The 22,072-nt window shown below is 38.4% G+C and overlaps 1 protein-coding gene and 1 pseudogene across 5 annotated transcripts in view; both read right to left on the bottom strand.

Annotated features, from left to right (window-relative positions):
* The window catches only part of GRIA1 (glutamate ionotropic receptor AMPA type subunit 1), a 300,553-nt gene that overhangs the window by 165,642 nt on the left and 112,839 nt on the right, over window positions 1–22,072 (bottom strand). The gene's annotated exons all lie outside the window — the stretch shown is intronic.
* On the bottom strand, window positions 10,512–11,255 carry LOC121488077 (annotated as a pseudogene).

Here is a 22,072-nt window from a genome sequence, read left to right as displayed (position 1 = left end):
CTTATTTCACTCAGCATAATACCCTCCAGTTCCATCCACATTGAAGCAAATGATGGGTATTTGTCATTTCTAATGGCTGAGTAATACTCCATTGTATACATAAACCACATCCTCTTTATCCATTCATCTTTCGATGGACACCAGGGCTCCTTCCACAGTTTGGCTATTGTGGACATTGCTGCTAGAAACATCGGGGTGCAGGTGTCCTGGCGTTTCATTGCGTCTGTATCTTTGGGATAAATCCCCAGCAGAGCAATTGTTGGGTCGTAGGGCAAGATGGCAGAAGAGTAGGGTCCCCAAGTCACCTGTCCCCACAAAATTAGCTCACATTTCCATTAGTGCATTTAGCACTTTTCTTCATTATGCTGGAGTTAATTGTGTCTGGTCCCCCCGTTTACCCACAAAGCAATTTGTTCAGCTTCTTATTTTGGCACTTAGTGTCTTGCATTAATGCCAACCATGCCTGAATTTGTCTCTTGTCTTTTCAAATGAGACCTTGCGTTAAGGACAGGAGCTGGAGCTGTGTCTTAGGAATCTTTTTGTGGACCTGGCACTTAATAGTGCTTTGGGAACAGATGCTTTCTAGATGAGGCTGGTACACATAGCTGGTTTCTCTGTCCTATCTGCTCTAACAACTGTGACAACTCTCCAGTGTACTTTCTTTGTGTCTTTCCCACAGTCAGGGTCACTGAATAATACCAGGCAGGGCTGGGGACTCCTGTGTGGAACAACTTTCAGATAACCGAGCAGGTGAGGCAACTGCCATTCTCCAGTCCTCCTCCTTCCAATGCAGGGCTGTCCTCTTTGGCATCATCAGAGTTCACTTTGGGGAAAGATTGCTTATCCTATTCTCTTACCCTGGAATTAGTCACTTCCTTCTTCCTTCCTGGGGAATAAAGTCTCTGATCCCTATAAAGAAATCTTTAGAGATCATTTTTCAAGAGAAAGAAGGTACAAGGGCTACATGGGACTATGTTCACTCCAGGCTGGATATCCAAGTGGTTAAGAACACAGGGTTTGACAGTGGACAAACTAAGTTCAAGTCCCCAATCTGTCCTTTGTGCAAGTCAATGAGTAACTCTGGAATCTTTGCTTCCTCATCTGTATTACAAAAATAATAATAGCACCCACCTAACAGGGCTGCTTTGAGAATTAAATGCATTTAACATGTATTCTTAGCACTCAGTTCCTGGCTACCTTGGTATCTGTTGCTACAGATGCTTATTGTTGCCATGTTGCTGCTGTTGTTTTGTAAACAACATTATCTGGCCACTAGAGAGATAAGATGAAAACCTTACCTCTGCAGTTCATAGGAAATGAAAAATCATATGTAGCTTCTAGTTGGAAACCTAAGAATAGCTGTAGTTAAGTTTCTGCTTAAAAATAACTTGCACGTTTTTAGGCTTTTAGAATCCAAGGTGCTTTAGAGAGCATCTTTATCAATTGTGCTGTTTTATAGAAAACAGAAGCTCAGAGAAGTGAAGTGGCATTTCTGAGTCAATCAGCCAAAAATCAGGCCAGCTAGAAATCTTCTGAGCCCAGTCCCGGATATCCCCTACTGGATATTCCTTGAGCTGCTACCCTCTTCTTGGATTTAATCACTTTGTGCCTCTTCCACCTTCCTCATCAGTCCCCATGGTAACCTGAGCACCATCTAAAGACACTGCTTTGCCAGGGATCGAGAAGATGATGGTAACACATCTTGCTGCACAGACATTGCTGCAATGAGTCTACTTCTCTATGCAGACAAATTTCCACTCCACTAGAACTGTCCCTACTGTCACTCCTACATGAGCTAATGCTGCTGAAAGTGATGTGCCGACATCTTTATTAATATCATGGGTTAAGGGTCTAGTCCTCCCATTTGAATGTTGCCATTGAACTCTTGTTGATAAGAATCGCACTGGCATTCTGGAGTGAGCATCAGTGATATAAAACACAAGGAAAATATGCTAGATTTGTCATTCTTCACTTTGAGAAAGCAGAGTCAAGGCCTAGTGTAGCTATCAGAGATGAGATAAAGTAAGACCCTGGGTGGAAATCACTCAAGGTGCAACCATGGGGAGGAGACCCTAACCTGGCCTACCAGGTGCATTTACTCACAGCATGCACCAGACAAGCACTCTGCCCTGAATATGCACCTAAATATGCCTTGCAATCTGCTACCTCTGAACTTTTGTCCAAATTGCTCTTTCCACTTTCCTCTATTATTTAAAATTATATAGGATTCTGTGTCTCTTAAAAAAGTATTTTTAGTACTGCTGTTTTGCTGAATAACCATTACTCAAGGCAGCAAGTACTTATCACTGCCATGTCACTGATAAGAAACTGGCAATTCAGACGCATGAGAGGACTGGCCCTGGCTCACAAAGGTCATCTCTGTAGTCAGGCCTTCTTCATTCTCCAGTACCCAGGTTCAGAGAATTTCCATATGTGAGTGTCAGTGGAGCCTCCAGTGCTGATACTGGACATAAACACAAGATCTCCTGGGTTTGAATCCTGGCACTTGTCATTTGCTATTTGCTTGTGGTATGAGCCTAAGTCTGTTATTTAGACAATCCAGACTAGACTCAGTTTCTCCATATGCAGAACGGGAATAATCATAGTTGCTGTGTCAAAACAATGAGAGGAGTCAATGAGTTTTTATGTGCAAAGTGCTCAGAACAGTGGCTGGCACAAAATACCTGCTCAGTAAATGTTGCTATGGAAACTACACTGCTCCCTGTTTGAATTCTCTCTGCTAAGGCTCATGTGAAATGCCATGAAGTGTTATTCTGACTTTTTGTAAATAGATGCAATTCCTGCCTCTTTCAGACCCTGTAATCATTTGTACTTTGCTCACAGCACATAGTGTGTTCTGCTGTGCACTGGAGATATCTGTAAACTTGCTTTTCTCCTCTTTACTCCCTGCTTGCCTGTGAGTGCTGTGGTATCAGAGAGAGCCTTCTGATATAAGTACATCCCCTGCAGTGCCCGGCATGGTGCTCGTTGCCAAAGAGAAGGGCAGTTGGCAAATGTTGGTTACGCTGAACTCAGTCAAACCCCAAATTTCAGTTCTCACTAAGTCTTAGAACATTAGGACTGGAAATCCTGGCTTCTGGCATAGGGAAAGATACTTGTCCAAAGTCATGCATGTTTGTGCCAGAAATAGGCATGGAAACCAGATCTCCATTCTACCAGCAGCCCTGGGCTCCACCCAAAGCACTGGGCTGTGTCTCTCTCCATGGAATGGAGGAGAAAACAGCCTATGTACCAGAAGTAAAGAGAAAAGGTTGGGAGAAATGATAGCACACAGCTAAGCTTCAGCATCAGTACTGCTCACAGAATAAAGATGCATGAGGGATGCATACCCAGAAGCCTACTAGCGGGGAAGAACATGAATACATTGCATAGCCAATAAGGTAGTTTCTCAGAACTAACTTGGTGTACTCTGCTGCATGAATGGATCAGAAGCCCTGCAAGGAAAAAGCTTCTGGATCCTGAATATATTAAAATGCAAACTTTGAAATGGTTCTTCTTCTCTTTCCATTTAACATGGCATCTAAACTGATGTCCTCAAACTTTGGACTCCAGAACACCTTCTTTTTGCTGAGACTTGCTCATAGAGGAGACAGTTCTTGTACATAGAGGCTGTTTTTCATAGTTCTCTGCATGATTATCTAATCTGGTGGGAATGAGGAAAGGTAAAATTCTTTTCAGCCTACGCCCCAGAGCCTCTTCTCCACAGACTATTGTCATGTTTCTCCTTGTCGAGGCTTCAGATAATGTTTAAAATGTAAAATGAATCAGAGATAATTCTCTACTGGTCAGCTTGACTTGACCAGAGAAATGTTTTGATTTCTGGTACTGTCACATCTTGTCTTCCAGAGTAAGATAAGGTAAATAAGCTTTAAGGTGATAAGCTCTCCCATCATCTCTGATGTAAATCCCTTAAGGTGGGGGTGGGCAGTGAGAAGCTAGTCTCTGATGACCGTGGGTAGGGTTTTAGAGGGGCACAATAAGCAGGCATAGCCCTAGAGTGGGGGACTGCTGAGGCTTACAGCCTAACCTCCAGCTTATTCAGATGATGACAACTGAGGCTGCCCTTAACCACCAAGTGAGCCTCTGAAAATAGGGGCACATTGGCTTGTCAAGTCACGGTTAGTGAGAGATAATTGTTCACAACACAACCTTCCTGGGGAGAAATGCCCAGATGGCAAACAGCTCTGACCTTGGGATTTGGGGAGAGGTCATCTTCTCCTTTTGGTCTCTATATCCAATACATGAGTCATTTTTAAAACATTTTTAATGTCAAAGATAAAAGGTGCTTGTAACAGTTAAATTGTGAAGGTGAGCTCCGGGAGAAGTGAAAACTACTTTTTGCAAAGGAAATTGATCTGGAAGTCATTTCAAACTATTAACTGACTTGACAGTACTCATTTATTTCCTGTAGATTATTACAATCAGTTATTGTTGTTGCTATTTCAATCCATACATTAGTTTAATAAATATACTGGGGAAACAGTATATGATTAGCCTTCACAGTTCACACACCATCTTACCAACACCATAAACCATGTATGAAGCAAACTGGCACTAACTTAATATAATCTTTGCCTTAAAGAGCCACTCTCTTTATCTTGACTGGTATCAACTTCCATACTGCTCCTAAGATGAGCCATTAGCTATGTTAAATGCATATTTTTTGGATGGCATTTCTAAATTTAAGTTTTCCCTGGGCACAAGGGAGCTGACTTGACACTATGGATCCCATTACGTGCAAACAATGCCATTTTCTGTTATATCAATACCTTCCATGTTGATGGAAATAGCAGTGGTAAAGAATGAAAATTAAATTGGCCTAAAAATTTTGAAGGTTAGTGGATTAATAAGATTGATTACTCTTTATTGCGGTTTTTCAATCTTACACTTAATCAGTGTCTTCACTTAAAAAAAAAAAGCAAACAAAACACCTTTATTCTCTTTCCCACTGAATACTCCATCAGCTCGTAGCATCCTGAGCTGTCATTTAGCACCTTCTAGTAACATATAATAAGCCCCCGCTGATGCTGTTGAGCTATAAGTTCCTTGAAGTCAGAGACAATCTGACATGAATAAGAACCAGCTCTGCAGGTCTGTCCCTCTTTGTGCTAAGTCCTGGAGGCAGTACTCTGCAGTGCAGGGTCAGCAAATGCATGACACATATACTCCCCTGTTCTGCACCCAAGGCAGACATCACTAATTGATCATGGCATTCCTTCCAGTTTAGCCCAGTCAAGGCCTCAGAGTCCTCACCATCAGCATTCCTAGAAGCCAGTACCAATTTATCAGAATTGACAGACTTGATAAAGCCTATTTTCTGGCCTAGCCTTAATGGTTAAAAGCAAGGGCTTTGGAATTGGACTGACCTGAATTCAAGTCCCAACACTACCACTTACTTGCTATGTGACTTGGAGGACAGGTGTCCAAGTGCCTTAAACTAAGTTTTTCCCACTGTCAAGTGACTATTCCTCCCATCCTTCAGAGGTCTAAATTTAGGAATTTCCTCCTCTGAGAAACCTCTTCACAAGAAGCCGAGTGTGGCTGCCTCACTAGGCCTCGGAAAACATCCTAAACTTACTCTTGGTCCTTATTGCTGGGACAGTGATGGACCCCTTCCTTCTAATATACCCCACTGGTGAGTGAGCTCCTCTAGGGTAGTTACATTTCACAGTTACATTTTCAGAGCCTGACAAAGGCCTTGATACAGTAAATAGCTAAAAATAGACAGTACCATTAATGCATAAAAATCACTTAAAATCATTTAAAAATGCTGAGAATATGACAAATGTTCACAAAACATTAGCTCTTTTCATATACTGTCATGTTCCATGACTTTGAGGATCAAAGAGGACTGTTTACCATGGAGCTAGCTTTTACTATGTACGGTTTAATTTTGGATCCTATTGCTCTTCAGCTGCCAAGAATTCCAAGGGTATCTTTGCTTTCTGCATCTTGAGAAAGTTGTATTCTTTGAAACAGGGCCATATTCCTCTTCCTCAGTTCCATAAAACCTAACATGGTGTAGGGCTTGAGAATCTGCATTTCAATCATGTTTCCTGAAAATGTTCTGATACTGGTCGTGGACCATTCTTTGAGAATCACTGACTAATGGAAGAAAGGAGATAAGAGGAACACTCTTGCCTCAAGAAGAAACTAAGTTTTATTTATCTGCTCCCAGACTGGCAATGATCTTTATTTGAATCCTGCCAGCTGTATTTGCAATCAATTTTCATTAAAGTCAAGGAAATTTATACCTAAGTATCAGCTGCAGGACCCTGCTGAAGGATAAAAAAACAGGGTTTCTAAATTTTGCTGATGGAGCCTGCAATTTACCCCCTTTCTCAGTTGACAACTAGTGAAATGACTTGATACTTTAATATCTCACAGTTAATATCATAAGTTTGCAGGATACTTCATATTTTTTCAGAGTGTTTTCATCCATATTATCACATTTGATTCTTATAATAACTGCTTTAGTGAGGAGGCTGGCAGGAATTAGCATCTTTCTTTGAATGACAAAGCAGAGTAAATCAGGACCCAGTATCCTCAATTCTTTGCCAGGTTCCTTTCCATGATACCAACATAGTCTCTGATGCAAGTGTCAGTTCTGCTTTTGAGCTCCCTTCACATACTAAACTTTAATTTATTTCAGATTGGTACAGATACTTTGACCTAGAAGACATCCTCAGGAGAACTACTGATCAGAAGGTTCTTAGGCATGGGATAGAGATTTCATTGACAGCCTCAGGAAAGCTTTGGACTCTCTTAATACAATGCAGGTTTGTAAACATATAATACAATTTACATACAGCTTCAGGTTGTACAGGGACCTATTAAGTCCAAGGCTACCATGTTTCATGACTTCAAGAGGCATCACTCCCAGTGAATTAACTGTGGCCCTGTAAAGATCATCCACAAACCATGGAAGAAGAGATGAGGCCATATACTCAATTTTGGCTGGGTGGTTTTTGTGATTTTTGTGATTAAAACTCAGATTCAAGAACTTAAGTGATTTGTTTTAGGTACCAGAGCCAAATAAAGGCAGAAATGGAATGGGAAGCAAAACTTCCAGAAGGCAATATGGTACTGTGGAAGGGAACCGGCCTTGGAGTGAGAGAAACTTTCATTCTCAGCTTAAATTATTTACTGGCTATCAGACCTTAGTTAACCCCTCCAAGATTCAATTTCCCCATTTTGCAAATAGGAATCAGGAAAACAAATAATGTTTAAAAACTGTATTCTGAAAAGGAGCTTCTAGTCTCTGGATAACCGAATCCTAGAATGTCAGGAGTAAAAACACCCATTAAGGGCTTCATCTAATTCCTACCATCATAGGCAAGAGGTGGATGCTTTAGGATGGGGAAATGGTGTCCTCAAGGTCAAACAGTGAGGGTGTAGGAACAGAACCTACACTTGAGGTTGCATTTTTCTGACTCCAAATTCAGTATTCCCACCATATTTTTCCTAGCCTGTTTCAGATTTTAGGAGGCCAGAAAAGCCTAGAAGTTGTAGTATTTCCTATTCTTCATCTTTTTCTGCTTTCATTGTATTTTTCCTAAAAATAAATTTGGTGGGCAATGGAATAAACATACACATTCCTTTTTCTATTTTAAAAGAATAGTCTCTTTTAATGGTCTCTGCCTTGCTGGTTTTATAAGACTCCCATTATGATTACACTCACCAACACATCCCATATTATATGGGCAGTAATCCATCTCTCTTGCCAGTACCATGGGCTTTGTGACTGCCTGATTATGGAGGGAGGTCTTTCCCCAGTGAAAATGCCCTAAATCAGCCTTTTGGAATAAGTAAAATTTTCCTCAACTCTAAGTGACTGGCTTGATGGAATAAAATAGTCAAAGAGAAAAAATAAATAAATAAAATAGTCAAAGAGTTCAAACAACTTAAATACAAGGATGAATTTGGGGGTTCCTGATCTATCTGAAGATTCAACTCTTTTTTTTTGTCTTATGTCCCATTGGTACCACAGCCTTTTCCCTATGCAATCTCAGGAAAAATATGCACCTTTAACAAGACACTCCATTTCATTAAATAAATTAATAGGACAGAAAACAGTCTAACCAAACTGCATTTCTGATCATAGTCCTATTAAGCTATTAAGATCTGCCCCTGGCCTGAGTGAGGTCAGGACTGTGTGTTATCTAACTCTACACAGAGGGATGGCTGTGTGAACGTTATGAGGTCATTATTCTGAAATTTCTCCATTACTAGCATTGTCAGGAAATGGTATATTCAAGAAAGTAGTAAACAAATTTATCTTGTGAGTAGCTAAATAATTTCAAATGTTTTGAAGAGAAAAAATTCCTACTGGGTTCTACACATGCCCCTGCTTTTGTAAAAAGAGCTTAATATACACAACATCACCTTGGCTGATATGGTAGTGTTGCAGATGATAAATATTTTCATAGCTGAGCACTGTATTTTATACTTCTTTAAAAATTCCCCTGGATTTCCTGCAATGGGATCTGGCACACAGTAGGCATATGATAACCGTTGCTGATTAATAATCATGAGCATTGGTATATATGATTATTTAAGGACTCCTGAGGTACTGGAGTGTTTTGTTTTTGTATATTTGTTTGGGTGTCTGGACAGCTTCATTTTTGGAGAGCATGTAGTCTCCACTGAGTCTTCCCTCCTTGTCGGCTATCACTCCTCCCTTTGTGAGCAGCCACTGCTCACTCCACACTCACCTGCTGCTTTTTTTCATCTGATGATATCTGTTGTTAACAAGGTCAATGACCAAGACTGTGAAATCACTCAACTCACACTTACATAGTTTTATAGTCAACATGCATTTGTCTGCAGGATGCAAGAGTGTTGTGATTCTTTCATCTGGCTTAGAAAACTTACTCCATATTTATATATTAGAAGTTTTCCAAAGTTGTAAGGTTGTTTAAAGTCCAAAAGCTGGTTAAACAGGGACATTCATAGGATAAAGTGCAAACTATCTCCATAGATTGTAATATTCTTAACTAGAAAGTTTAAACCCTATATACTATCTGTTACACTCTCCATCCCAGCCCCGCAGAGATTTCTAGTCCATCCACTTACATTCTTGCTAAAGTGACAAAATTTTAAGCCAAATTTCTAACCAAACAGATTACCATTGGGGGAAGAAAATCAATACACAAGAAACCACATAATCCTGTTATTTTCTAGTTGTTATTATATTTACCCCACACATATCCAGACTCTTGATAGTCATAATAGGATGTGGGCATTCTAAGTGGAAGAAAACAGTTTGAGGAAAATCAGAGAGGCCAAAAACATAGTATATATGTGATCTTTTTTTGGGGGGGGGGAGGTTAGGGATAGGTGTTGCCACCAGCTATTTAGGGTGATAGGAATGTATAGTATATCAAAAGGATTTTAAGGCAAAAAAAGATAGAAAGGAGAGTAAATTCAAATAATAGATATAAAGAGAAGAATAAGCAATATTAATTGATTGTGGAGACCCACCATAGGAACTAGATGAGGGAATGGCCTACTCTGAAGTATACTTTAGTTGGCTAATTCTATATCATCTTACAGATTGAGAGGGGGTGACCCAGTGAAGATCAAAGGCAAGGAGAACAATTAGGGGATCATGCATACAAGCATACCCACTCTTCCTAATCCCAGTCACAATGACCAAATACCATCTTTTCACATTTCCACTCGGGGAACCTTAGAAAAGACTAGATGACCGACACAGAGCCAAAATCAGTATCATACTTCCAGATAAAAAAGATGACTAATAACACACCACTCTAACCCAGAGAGAATAAGAGTCAGCAGCCTATACTCCTGAGGATCAAATGGCTGATTTATCCACTTTCTGAGAACAAAATGGCAGCCACCTTACAGATACACCCTGGACCCTTCATGTGGACATTTAGCTCTTAAAAACAGGAATGGAGTATGATTTCACTAGCTCTCTAATTTTCTGAGTATTTGATTGCTTGGCTCAGAGGCATCTTCCTCTCCATACTAAATGTCTACAGCCTTTCTCATCGTGCCAGGAATCGTCTTTATACCTAAGGGCAGGGAATTTCTTCATATCTCCATGCTTTTACCCAGAAGTGTCCTTCTATTTGACATGCTTTACTCTCCAAGTTTCCCTAATGATAATACTAGAACACAAGAAGAAGAATACTAGAAGACAGGAGCAGCAGTGGTCATGATATACATCTGAGTACTTGCCCTAACAGAGCCCTCTGCTGAATTCCTAGTGTATTACCACATTTCAAATTCCCAACATTCCAATTTCTGTCATCTCAAAAGTATAGATGAAAATGCTGGTGCAGAGAAAATAAATAACTTGCTGAGGTTCACATAGTCAAACACTCAGAGATAGGAAACTTAATAATCGCTGACCCTCCAATTAACTTTTTTTCTCTTAAATTTCTAAATGATTACATTTTTAGAACAGTACTTCTCTACGAATGAGTTATAACCCGGAAGCTAGGGGAAGAATGGACAGAGAGTTATCTCAAGGACCTGAAGTCCTAAGCTTTACCCAATGATATTGAGTGTTGCCTCAAAAGGCCACTAGATCCAGGGATCCTCCTTCAGAGGAGTTGAGAAATGTCCCATGCTAGACTTCTCTGTCAGGAAACAAATCCAGGAGTACTTGTGGGGTTTTGTTTGTTTGTTTGTTGTGTTTTTTTTTTGGGGGGGGGGGTAGTGAAGGGGGTGTTACAATCTCTGAAAGATATAATGCTGACATGAGACATGCTCTTTTACCTTTAAAAGAGTTTCCATGAAGTCTTTTGCTTGTCCTGTGGCTGACCTTTTCTGTTGTTATCAAATATCTACCATCAGTGTCTAAGTTGTCTTGTTTAGACAGTTTATACTCCCAAGTACAGATTCTATGAAAATCTTCTTAGGCTTGTAGCATTTTCTCTTCTGGTTATGTTCCTTAGTTCCAGGTACTTGACACCATCCTCTGAAAATTCTTTACTGACATCTTTTGTAACCATTAGCATATCTTCAGGGCTAGTAGTAAGCTGATGAATAATTTGAAATATCTGGAAGCATTCTTCTAATGTTCTTTTCTTTCTTTTGTCAATGACAGTTATCTGATTATGGATTTTAAGGTCTGGCTTCTTGGTTATTAATTTCTTCATGGAACTGGAACCAATGAGTCCATTCAAGTGGACATGAAGTTCCACTTTAGATAATTCTGAGTAAAAGGTTGCCTTCCGTGGCCGCTGTTCTTCCTTCATCATGATTTAGCAGAGTAAGTTCCCCCAAACCTTTTATTCTTTGTATAAATAATACAATCTGTTTCAATCAGTAAGTTTTGTGGTTGTGAATTTCCTTTGGATTGCTTTACTTTCTAATTTTGATACAATTCTGTATATGTAGCTATGGGTTCAGCTTCTCTACCATGACGGACCACTGCTCTTGAGTCTCTACTGGCCTTGTGCCTGTAGAGACATGAGCATGAGGCAGGTGAAATATGGAGCACCACAAACAACATCCTCAGCAAGAGTTTCTTGGCCGTGTTGCTAATTCTGGTACCATAACGTGTGGTTCTCCACTCATCCACGGGGACTGTCACATCTACTCAAGCACTGTGTGGTACTGCCTGCATGTCCTCCCCAACTTTTCAAAAGTCCATTGCCCTTAAGCTTCAGTTAGTGCTCAAGAATGTACTCCTCCCTTTGAAGGATACTACTACCTGCTGTATATTACTTGGATCCATATGATGGCAACTTCTATTTAAAATTCACTCATTCCATAAATTGTTATTAAATGATACACTATATGACATGCACTGTGTAGGCCCTGAGAAGATAAACTGCTATCCTGGAGGAACTCAAAGACTAGTAGGTAGGAAACATAAATGATCAGAATGTGGAGTAAGGAGAATTATGAACCGGAGTCAGCAAAATTTTCAACAGGAACATAAAGGAGAGCATAGCTGGGATGCCTGCATGGCTCAGAGGTTGAGCATCTGCTTTCGGCTCAGGGCGTGATTCCAATCTGGGATCCAGTCTTGCATTGGGCTCCCTGTGAGGAGATTGCTTCTCCCTCTGCCTATGTCTCTGCCTCTCTCTCTGTATCTCTCATGAATAAATAAAAAAAATCTTTAAAAAAAAATGAGGGCATAGCTAACCCAGTTAAGTGCCTCTAGGGGGAAGTGTCAATGAATCTGGGACCTAAACAATGAATGGGATTGTGGCAGGTGAAGAATGGAAATATCTCAGGTCCAGGTAAGCAGCATTTGCAAACTCTTAGTATCACCACACCTCTCACATAGAGATGGTGATCTCGAAATAATGGGATGAGTATATTTGCATGGTTGATTCCAGAGCTAAACAGACTTCAGTTCAAATCCTGATTCCACAAATTCCTGATTTTGTGACCTTGATAAAGGAATTTGCATCTCTAACCCTCAGTTTCTTATCTGGAAATGGAGAGTAGTTGTAGGGTATTACTTATGTTGTTATTACTTATGTTGTTGCAAGTATGAAAATCACCTAATGGTATGTAAAGGAACACAGCGCAGCAGCTAGACAAAGCAAATCCCCAATGATAGTGGTAGTGATTGATAGTGATAGTTGTTAGTAGGTCCACCTAGATTATGACCTCTCTATGACTAGGATCTGACTTATTATTCTTTGTGCTTCTCATTTTGCCTTGAATTTCACAGACTTAATAACAAGTATTCAGTAAATTCCTGCTGACAGATTTGTTTGTGTGCATTTTCCACTAATTCATTAAACAAATATTTATTGAACACTTAGTATGTGCCTCACTCTGTCCATCACGCTGTGGACACAAGAGTAAACAAAGTACATTCCTAGAAATTTCATCCTAAAATTCTGACCAGTAGTCTCATAACATTGATGGTTACTTATACTTGGAAATCAAGTTTGGAAAATACCATCTAAAGCATAAGAGTCACCTGACTTGTTAGTGATAATAACTGTAATTCCACTTGATGTTTCTGGAGAAGCTGATTCCTTATCTTAAGAACTCTTCAACCAATTTAATGTTTTTCCACCTGCTACTTGGTCTTGACTGAATCTAAAATGATGATTTCCACTTCACTCCACAATCCACATCATAGGTTTTTCCCTCCCACCCCAGGTCCTTATCAGCAACAGACCAATTTGTTAATTTGCTTCTGTTTCTCTTTCTTTTACTGCATTCTGCTGGTACTTGAGAGGCTGTCTGCCTGCATAAAGAGAGGAGTGGATTATCAATCAAACAACTTAAGTTTTAACCTCAGTTTTGCAACTAATCAATTTTGATATATTTTTCATTTATTTTTTCAATGAATATTAATGGAGTACACAATAGAGGCACAGCATGTCCTGGTTGAGGGATCAGAATGCCTAGAGTCAGAATGCCTGAGTTAGAAACTAGCTCTGCTATGTTTCAGTCATATAATCATGGGTAAGTCATTTGATCGCTCAGTTTTCTGATCTGCAAAACAGGGATAATAATCATATCTACCTCATAGGATAGTTGTAAGTATTAAAAACATGTAAAATACCTGTAAAAATCTTCGAACAGTGTGCCTGAAACTAGCAAGTTCTCAATAAATGTTAGATGCTCTTATTTTATTGTTGATATTTATTGTTACTCTCAACTGCCAGGTACCGTATATGGTACTGAGGAAATAGTGTGGGGGGAGGACAGACATGGTGTTTGTCCTTAGAGATCTTACTTCTGTTAAGTGAAGGAACATTAAGCAACTAAACACTCATATGAATACATAATTGCAAATTGTGATGGATACCATGAAGGAAATGAACAGGGTATGGTAACGTAGTCTAAGGAACACAATTTAATATGAGACTTAAAGAATAAATAGGAGGTCAAGTGGTGAAGAAGGGGCATATGCTATGTGTGAAGGACAGTCCAGGAAGAGAGAACAGCATGTATAAAGGATCGAAGACAGAGACCGAAGGGTGTTTGTGGTTACTTGTGGACACTGAGGTAGAGACAAGGCTAAGGCAGTGGGGCAGGGTCCAAGTCACCCAGTGGAGTTTGAGAGTTTTCCTACGGGCAGAGGAAAGCTACTAATGACACATGGTTTCCTTTCTGGCGCACAGACTTCCCAAAACTAAAGTGAGAGGATTATTAAAAAAAAAAAAAAGTGCTCTCAAGCCCCTTTAACACTGAAGAATTTAAGATTCTGTGATGACTAACAATAACAACAAAGAAGTGGTTTCTGGAAACAAAGTAGAGAAAAAACAAAGAAATAGAGGTAGGAAAGGAAAGAAAGACGATTGGATATGGAGATAAGAAATAAGGAAAAAGTCTAGAAATGAAATGTTAAATGCTCAGTGTAGAGTTACAGATTCAGAACCTATTACATCCATGTGTGTGTAGGTGTGTTTGACTTATGCATGTATTTGTGCATTCAATTATTTGGCAGGAATCCAAACTGGGGGAACCTTTCCATGGCAGACAAATAGGTCTAATGGCCTGGAAGCAGAGAGGGGGAAAAATGCCATGTCAATCATCTTGGTTAAATGCATGATTACTGGATATAAAGATGCATCTGGAATAGCTCCTGCTGGAAAGCTGGGTGTTCAGGAATTGAAATGCTTGCTGAGGCATGGTTCAGCGGCTCCTTTCAGGAGCTGCTCAGTGGAAATCAAACAGAATTACATTAGGGAAAGGAGTGGCTGAGGAAGTACTCTCCGGAACAGAAAATTTTATTGGGATAGGAAAAGAAAAAGGAATTTAGTCCAAAAAGAAGGACTGACTCCAAGAATGCTAATTTGTTCAAGCCTTCCAGAGCCCAGAGGAACTTGAGCACTTCTTGCTTTAATATTCAGACATGCTGGTAAAAAGAAGTATGCAAGGTAGTGAAAAGCAAAAAGAAATAAGTATTCTTTGGGCTCCGATTTCTACTTTCCACCTGAGTGAGGGTATAATTTAAGGATTTATGAAGGGCAAGTACACTGGTCCAATTCTGCAAACACTTTATAATGGTAATGCTGCCTCTGACTCTGAGAACTACTGATACCGCATGTGTGGTTATGTATCATATAAACCTTGCACCAAATCCTGGGAAGAATACTGGTTGAGTTACTTCAGTGCAATGAGAAGTAAAAGAAGCCCCTTATGGTTTATGAAAAGTTCTTTTCTGATCAGGAAATAGCCACTAGCTATTTAATTTAAATTGGTTGAAGAGTTCTTAAGGAATCAGCTTCTCCAGAAACATCAGGTGGAATTACAGTTATTATCACTAACAAGTCAGGTGACTCTTATGCTTTAGATGGTATCTTATTCTCTTAACTACTTCCCGATTTGCCAGTGGTTCAATTAGCACATGCCTGATTTGAGTTAATAACAGTAGCTGCCATTTAATAGACATTTACAATATGTTTTAGATACTTACAGCATATTATCCCACTGAATCTTCAAAGTGCACTACATGATAGAGTCTAACATTCTCATTTTATACACAAGGAAACAGAGGCTCAGAGAGGCTAAGGAACATGTACAAGGACACATGTTACTGAAATTGATATGCAGGTCCATCTTCCATTTGGGTCCCAATTTCCTTGTCTATAAGACGGAGCTGGTTAATATCATCTTCAGATTCTCATGTTCTCAAAGCTCCCTTATGAAGACTGCAGATTCAGCAAGTACACTGGTGTTTCTATTTTGTGTACTTTCCATAACACAGGGCATTCATTCTCAGCACTCCAGTGCACTCAAGGATGTTTGCCTATCAGAACTTAGAGGAACCATTCATTTCTAACTTAGGTGCAAATGGCAGATAATGGCAATAATTCCTTACTTTTCTGCATCTTTCAATAAGGACCCACCTTCTCCATCGCAGTTCATCCCAACATCATTGAGAGGCAGACAAGAACATTCTCCCCAGTTTGCAGATGAGAAACTAAGAGACAGGATGAGTAACTCTACCAAGGTCAAACAATGAGTTAAAAGCAGAGTCATGACTACAGGCTTGCATTTCTTAAGATCCAGTCTGGCATCTTTTCTGGAAAAGCACAGTGCTTCCCTCAGTTGCAGGCTCCGGGGCCCAGCAGGAAGCATAAATGAACAAATGGGCATATGAGAAAACACTTCTCCCACTGCCAATGCTCACTCAGCTTCAGCCAAACTGTGTCAAGTGAAAAGCAGGTCCAGATCTTTCCATTTTTCTTTTTTAAAAGAAGCTGAGGATCTGGATTTTTTACATGTAATCCTATGATTTTTTAAAAGCTACCTAAAACTTTTAAATCTCTATGAGAACTATCACACATCTCTAAGTTGGAGTCACCACTGGGTAATCAGTTTTCCATCTCTGCCTTTCTCTGAAGAAATGACGGAGAATTTTATTTATGGTTATAGAAATGTCTAGTTGAAAGCCCTTTTAGCCACAGGAATAACCATTTCTTGGGGGATCCAAACCTCAATTAATCAAATTTCACAGAACAGTGGAGATTTTGAGTCCCAAACAAAGGAGGGTCAGACAGAGACATCCCAAATTCCAATATAACCTCCTCATCTAACCATGAAGGAAAAAGTTTCATGAGGATAGTTTGTTTAGAACTTTAAATGAAAGAATATAGAACAGAGACAAGAAACCAGGACTCTGAGAAGCATAAGGCAAACATATTAAATATTGTTAAACAATTACACTAATAAAACAAATTTAGTCATGAACAGTAGCTTTTTTTGAGTTCTTCTGTACCAGTCACTATTCAAAGTACTTTTTTAAAATGCCTAAAACAACACTTTAAGGTGAATATCACTGTTATTTCCATTTTATAAATGGGGGAAATCACAACACAGAGAAGTGAAATCACTTGCCAAGGTCACAACTTGCTAATACACAAAATTGGGATTAGAATACAGGCAGCCCAGCTCTGGAGACTATCCTCTCTACCATAATTAGAGAGAGTACCTTCTCCCTGAAGGCATAGATTTTACAGAGTAGTCGTACTCAGAAATTTTTCACTGAGTTAGACTGAGCAAAGGACAGGGTCCTTTTTTTTTTTTTTTTTTTTTTTTTTTTTTAAATAAGGCCACATATTTCTTTCTCCTACAGGGAACCTGGAAGTCTTTGCAGGCTTTTCTTCTATGCCAATGACACTCTTGATGAAGTCTATTCTAAAGCCTCCAGTTCTTGAGCAGATTGATTTCCTGATCGCTGACAGGGAGAGCTGAATCTTCTACCTATCTATTGTGGTCTTGTTTCCACCCTAGAGGGCATTAACACTCCTTATGCTGGCAGCTGCTCTGGAAGCGGAGGCCACACCCAAGGGAGACATCCACCATCTGTTTCTAATTCATCCTGTCTTCAGTCTTCCGTTCAATACTCTCCTGGTCTCACCTCATGACTGAGGCTAGACACCAGCTCTCACTGCAATCTGTCCTCCTAGGGCATCCTTGGGCCCATTAAGCATCCCAGATCTTTCAGACACACAGAGACTAGAATGATAACCCTATAAAACCTTTAGGATCTCCCCCCAACCAAACAAACAAAAAAAAAATTTAAAGCCCTAACCCAATTTACCAATTATATAATGCTATCTATAGAAGAAATACATCCAGGAAGGTCAAGTAGTACCTTAGTGGGATGTCACCTTCTACTTTACTTTAGAAAGGATTTAAAGAAAGAGTCTCAATTCCAAATGTCAACAATGACTAGATTAATGTGAATGAGAAAGGACCCAGCTGGACACTACAATGAATGGGAGAATACACTCCTCATCTAAAGAGGGGAAACCATGGCTCAACTCCAGCCTATTATAGATATATCTATTAATTTTTCAAGAGAAAGCATAGGACTTCCATTTGTGCTAATGAGAAACTATATAATTTGGACCAATACTTCCAATGAGAACAACTAGAAAATCTGGACAAAACACTTAAAAACCTTTTGAAGAAGTAGAGGAGCTAATAAGAGAGAGAATTACAGAGCCAGGATCTAGGACTGGAGGAAAGCCAGGCAGGTAAGTCTTGTGTTTGGAACTACTTTTTTTTTCTCTGGGGACACCTGCCAATTCTAGACAAAGCAGCTAAACCAAGAGGAGACAGAAATACAAAATGGAGTTTTGAGTTCAGAACCAAAAAGTAGTGGCAGTGGAAAGAGGTTGCAAAAAAATTATTTTGTGCTGGGATCCAGAAGAGCTACCCAACAAGAGTAAAAATGAACCAGAGATAGCTAGTTGCTTGTAGGGACTGCAGTGCAGCTTCAAATTAACTCAGTCTCTGGAGCTAGTTTAAAATGATAATGGATTGCTAGTACAACAAGGCAAATATATATATTCATTAGATAAAAAGAATGTTGCCCTAGTCCTTAAATTATTTCTATAGGGAATTCTACAAATACAATGTCCAGCACACAATGAAAAATAGTCAGAAGATAAATAATTATAATAAATAATAGATATCAGAAGATAAAACATTTTATATAAAAATGAACAGAAAAGAGAAAATAAGGACAGATCCATAGGGACTCAGGATATTAGAGTATTCAGACATATATTTTATAATCAACCATGCTTCCTGTCTTCTTGGAGATAAAATACGAGATTCATAATTTCAGCAGACTACTGAAAAACATGTAAAATAATCAAGAGGAAACTCAAAATTTGAGAAGGACAGAGGCATCAAAAATTTAATACACCTAATGACAGATTGGATGTAGCTTAAAAGAGAATTTGCAAACCTCAAAATAGATCAAAAGAAAATAATAGAACTAAAGCACAGAAAAAGAAAAGGTTGAAAAATAAGAAAATAATGTGAAAAGTTTAGTGAGTAGAGTGACAAATTCTAACACATATGTAAATAGAATGTCATCAGGAGAAAACTACAAGGAAGATATAGAAGTAATGTCTGAAGGGCCATTGGTAAGAGCTTTCCTAACTTGATAAAAGACACCAAGACACAAAATCAAAAGGCCCAATGTACCCAAATCATGCTAATTAAAAGAAATCACACAGGTAAAATACAGTAAAAATTTTGAAAACCAAAGAGAAAGAAACTCTTTTCTTTTAATTTTTAAAAGATTTTTATTTATTTATTTACTTATTCATGAGAGACACAGAGAGGCAGAGACATAGGCAGAGGGAGAAGCAGGCTGCCCATGGGGAGCCCAATGTGAGACTACATCCCAGGACCAGGGATCACACACTGAGCTGAAGGCAGCCATTCAACCACGGAACCCCCCAGGCATCCCAAGAGGGAAACTTTTAAAAGCAGCCATAGTGAAGGAGGGGTGAGAGACAGATTACTGTGAAACAATCAACAATCTGACTCCTCCCAAGAAACACCTGAATTGTATCTTTAAAATGCCAAAAGAAAATAACTACAAAAGAAAATAATGAATACAGACTATATTCAACATAAACTTTTTTCAATAGTTAATGTGAAAAAAGACATTTTCATGCAAATAGTAGGAAAAAGATTTCTCAACAGATTCACACTAGTGGAAATACTAAAAGATATTATTCATGGAGAAGGAAAATTATCCTATATGAAAACGTAGAGATACAGAATGGAATAAAAAGTAAAAATTATAAATATTTGGTTAAGTACAAATAAATACAGACTGAATAGAAAGGCATTGTTGAATTTAAAAGTACAAAAAATATGCAGCAATAATGGCATGTACATTGGCAGGAAAATAAATAAAGCTAAAATGTTCTAAGGTCTTTGCACTCTCTGGGAATTATGTTTTATACATAATATTGACATTTATTGCCAATACACAGTAACATTTGATAAGTAAAGGATGAATGTTGTAAGTTCTAATGTAACCACAAGAATATTTAAAGGGTGTGTAATTTCCAAATTAATAGGGTAAAAAATGAAAAGAAATTAAAAATCAGTAAATCTGAAAGAAGGCAAGAAGTGAATGGTGCAGTTAAACCTATCTTTAGAGGAGAATCTATGGTTTTAAAAATGCACATATTAGAAAATAAGTTGTAAAAAATAATCAGTAGCTAAGCTGATTCCATTTTAAGAAGTTAGAAAAAACCCCTGTGAGTTAAACACAAGAGAAAAGGAAATAGAAAAAAATCAAAACCAACCTTGAAAAGAATCTTAGAGAAAGTATGAGAGTGAGCAAGTTTTGTCAGTAATATAAACGGTAACATCACTACAAATCCTACAGACATGAAGGAGAGGATGTTATGAGCAAATTTGTGACAAAATAGTTAAAATTATAGATGAAATTGACAAATTCCTATCACAAATTATCAAAACTGCCACAAGAAGAATAATGTAATTGACTAGGGTTGTAACTATTTTTTTTTTTAAGACTTTATTTATTCATGAGAGACACAGAGAGAAAGAGAGGGAGAGACACAGGCAGAGGGAGAAGCAGGCTCCTCATGCGGGACTTGATCCAGAGTCTCCAGGATAATGTTCTGGGCTGAAGGCAGCGCTAAACTGCTGAGCCACCTGGGCTGCCCTAGGGTTGTAACTATTAAAGATACTTATAGCTTTACATAAAGACAACTGAGGCCCAGGTTATGGGTCCTCTGAGTTCTATAAAACACTTAAGGAATAAATAGCACCCTCCTTACACAAATGCTTCCAGAAACTAGGAAAAGGGAGAGCTCTCTTATTCTTCTGAGGTCAGTGTAACCTTGATACCAGATCAAACAAAGACATTGTAAGAAAGAAAATTAAAGGCACTTCATTTCATAACCAAGATGAAAAAATCTTTTTTTTTTTCAAATTTTTATTTCAATTCCAGTTAACATACAGTGTAATATTAGTTTCAGGTGTACAATATAGTGATTCAACACTTCATACAACACCTAGTGCTCATCACAACAAGTGTACTCCTTAATACCTATCATTTATTTTGCCCAACCCCACACCATTCTCCTCTCTAGTAACCATCAGTTTATTCTCTACAGTAAGTCTTTTTTTTTTTTGATTTGCCTCTTTCTCTCTCTCTTTTCCCTTTGCTTGTTTGCTTTGTTTCCTAAATTCCACATAAGTGAAATCATATGATATTTATTTTACTCTGACTTATTTTAATTAGCATAATACTCTTTAGCTCCATCCACCTTGTTTCAAATCAAGATGAAAATTCTTAAACAAAATATTAGTAAACAGGCTACAAGAGATAATACCATGACCAATTTGGCAAGGAGAAAATAATGCTGTCATTATTCACAGCTAACATGATTATATTCATAGAAAACTCCAAAAACACTACAGGAAAATACTAGAATTACTCAATGAACATAGCAAGGTCATTGGACATGAAATCAATATAAAAGAAATAATTCTATTTCAATATGCCAGCAACAAAAAATTATGATATTTTTAAAGATACTATTTATAACATCAAAAAACATTACCTAGAAAGTAAATCTAATGAAAGATGTGTAATATCTCTATGCTGAAAACTACAAAATATTACTGAAAGAAATATAAGAAGATCTAAACAAATAGAGCAATATATCATGTTACTGGATTGAAAGACTTGATATTTAAAGATATCAATTCTCCCACACTGATATGTAAGTTAAATGCCAACACAATTAAATGCCATCATTTTTTTCATGTTGATTTTAAAATTTATATAAAAATGTAAAGGTCTAATAACAGATCCAAAAACAATTTTGAAGAAGAAAATGTGGAATGGGATCCCTGGGTGGTGCAGCGGTTTAGCACCTGCCTTTGGCCCAGGGCGCGATCCTGGAGACCCGGGATCGAATCCCACATCGGGCTCCCTGCATGGAGCCTGCTTCTCCCTCTGCCTGTGTCTCTGCCTCTCTCTGTGTGTGACTATCATGAATAAATAAATAAAATCTTAAAAAAAAAATGTGGAAAGACTTGCTGTCCCTGGTATCAAGATAGGTTAAATACAAGACCTAAGATACATAAACAGACCAATAGAATGGAAAAGAAAGGCCAGAAACAGAACCACATATACTTGGTCATTTGATTTATGACAAAGATGACATTTAAGTTCAGTAGAGAAAGGATGATCTTTTCAATAACTGATACTATCATCTAGATATCTGTATGGAAAAATTGATTTCAGATCCCTATATCACACCATATGCAAAAATCAATTCCAGATGGATTGTTAATG

The sequence above is a fragment of the Vulpes lagopus genome, chromosome 3 (assembly GCF_018345385.1).
Source record: "Vulpes lagopus strain Blue_001 chromosome 3, ASM1834538v1, whole genome shotgun sequence".
In the NCBI taxonomy this organism is placed as follows: domain Eukaryota; kingdom Metazoa; phylum Chordata; class Mammalia; order Carnivora; family Canidae; genus Vulpes; species Vulpes lagopus.
The sequence above is the reverse complement of the archived record's forward strand: the minus strand, read 5'-3'. Positions and strand labels throughout refer to the sequence as shown.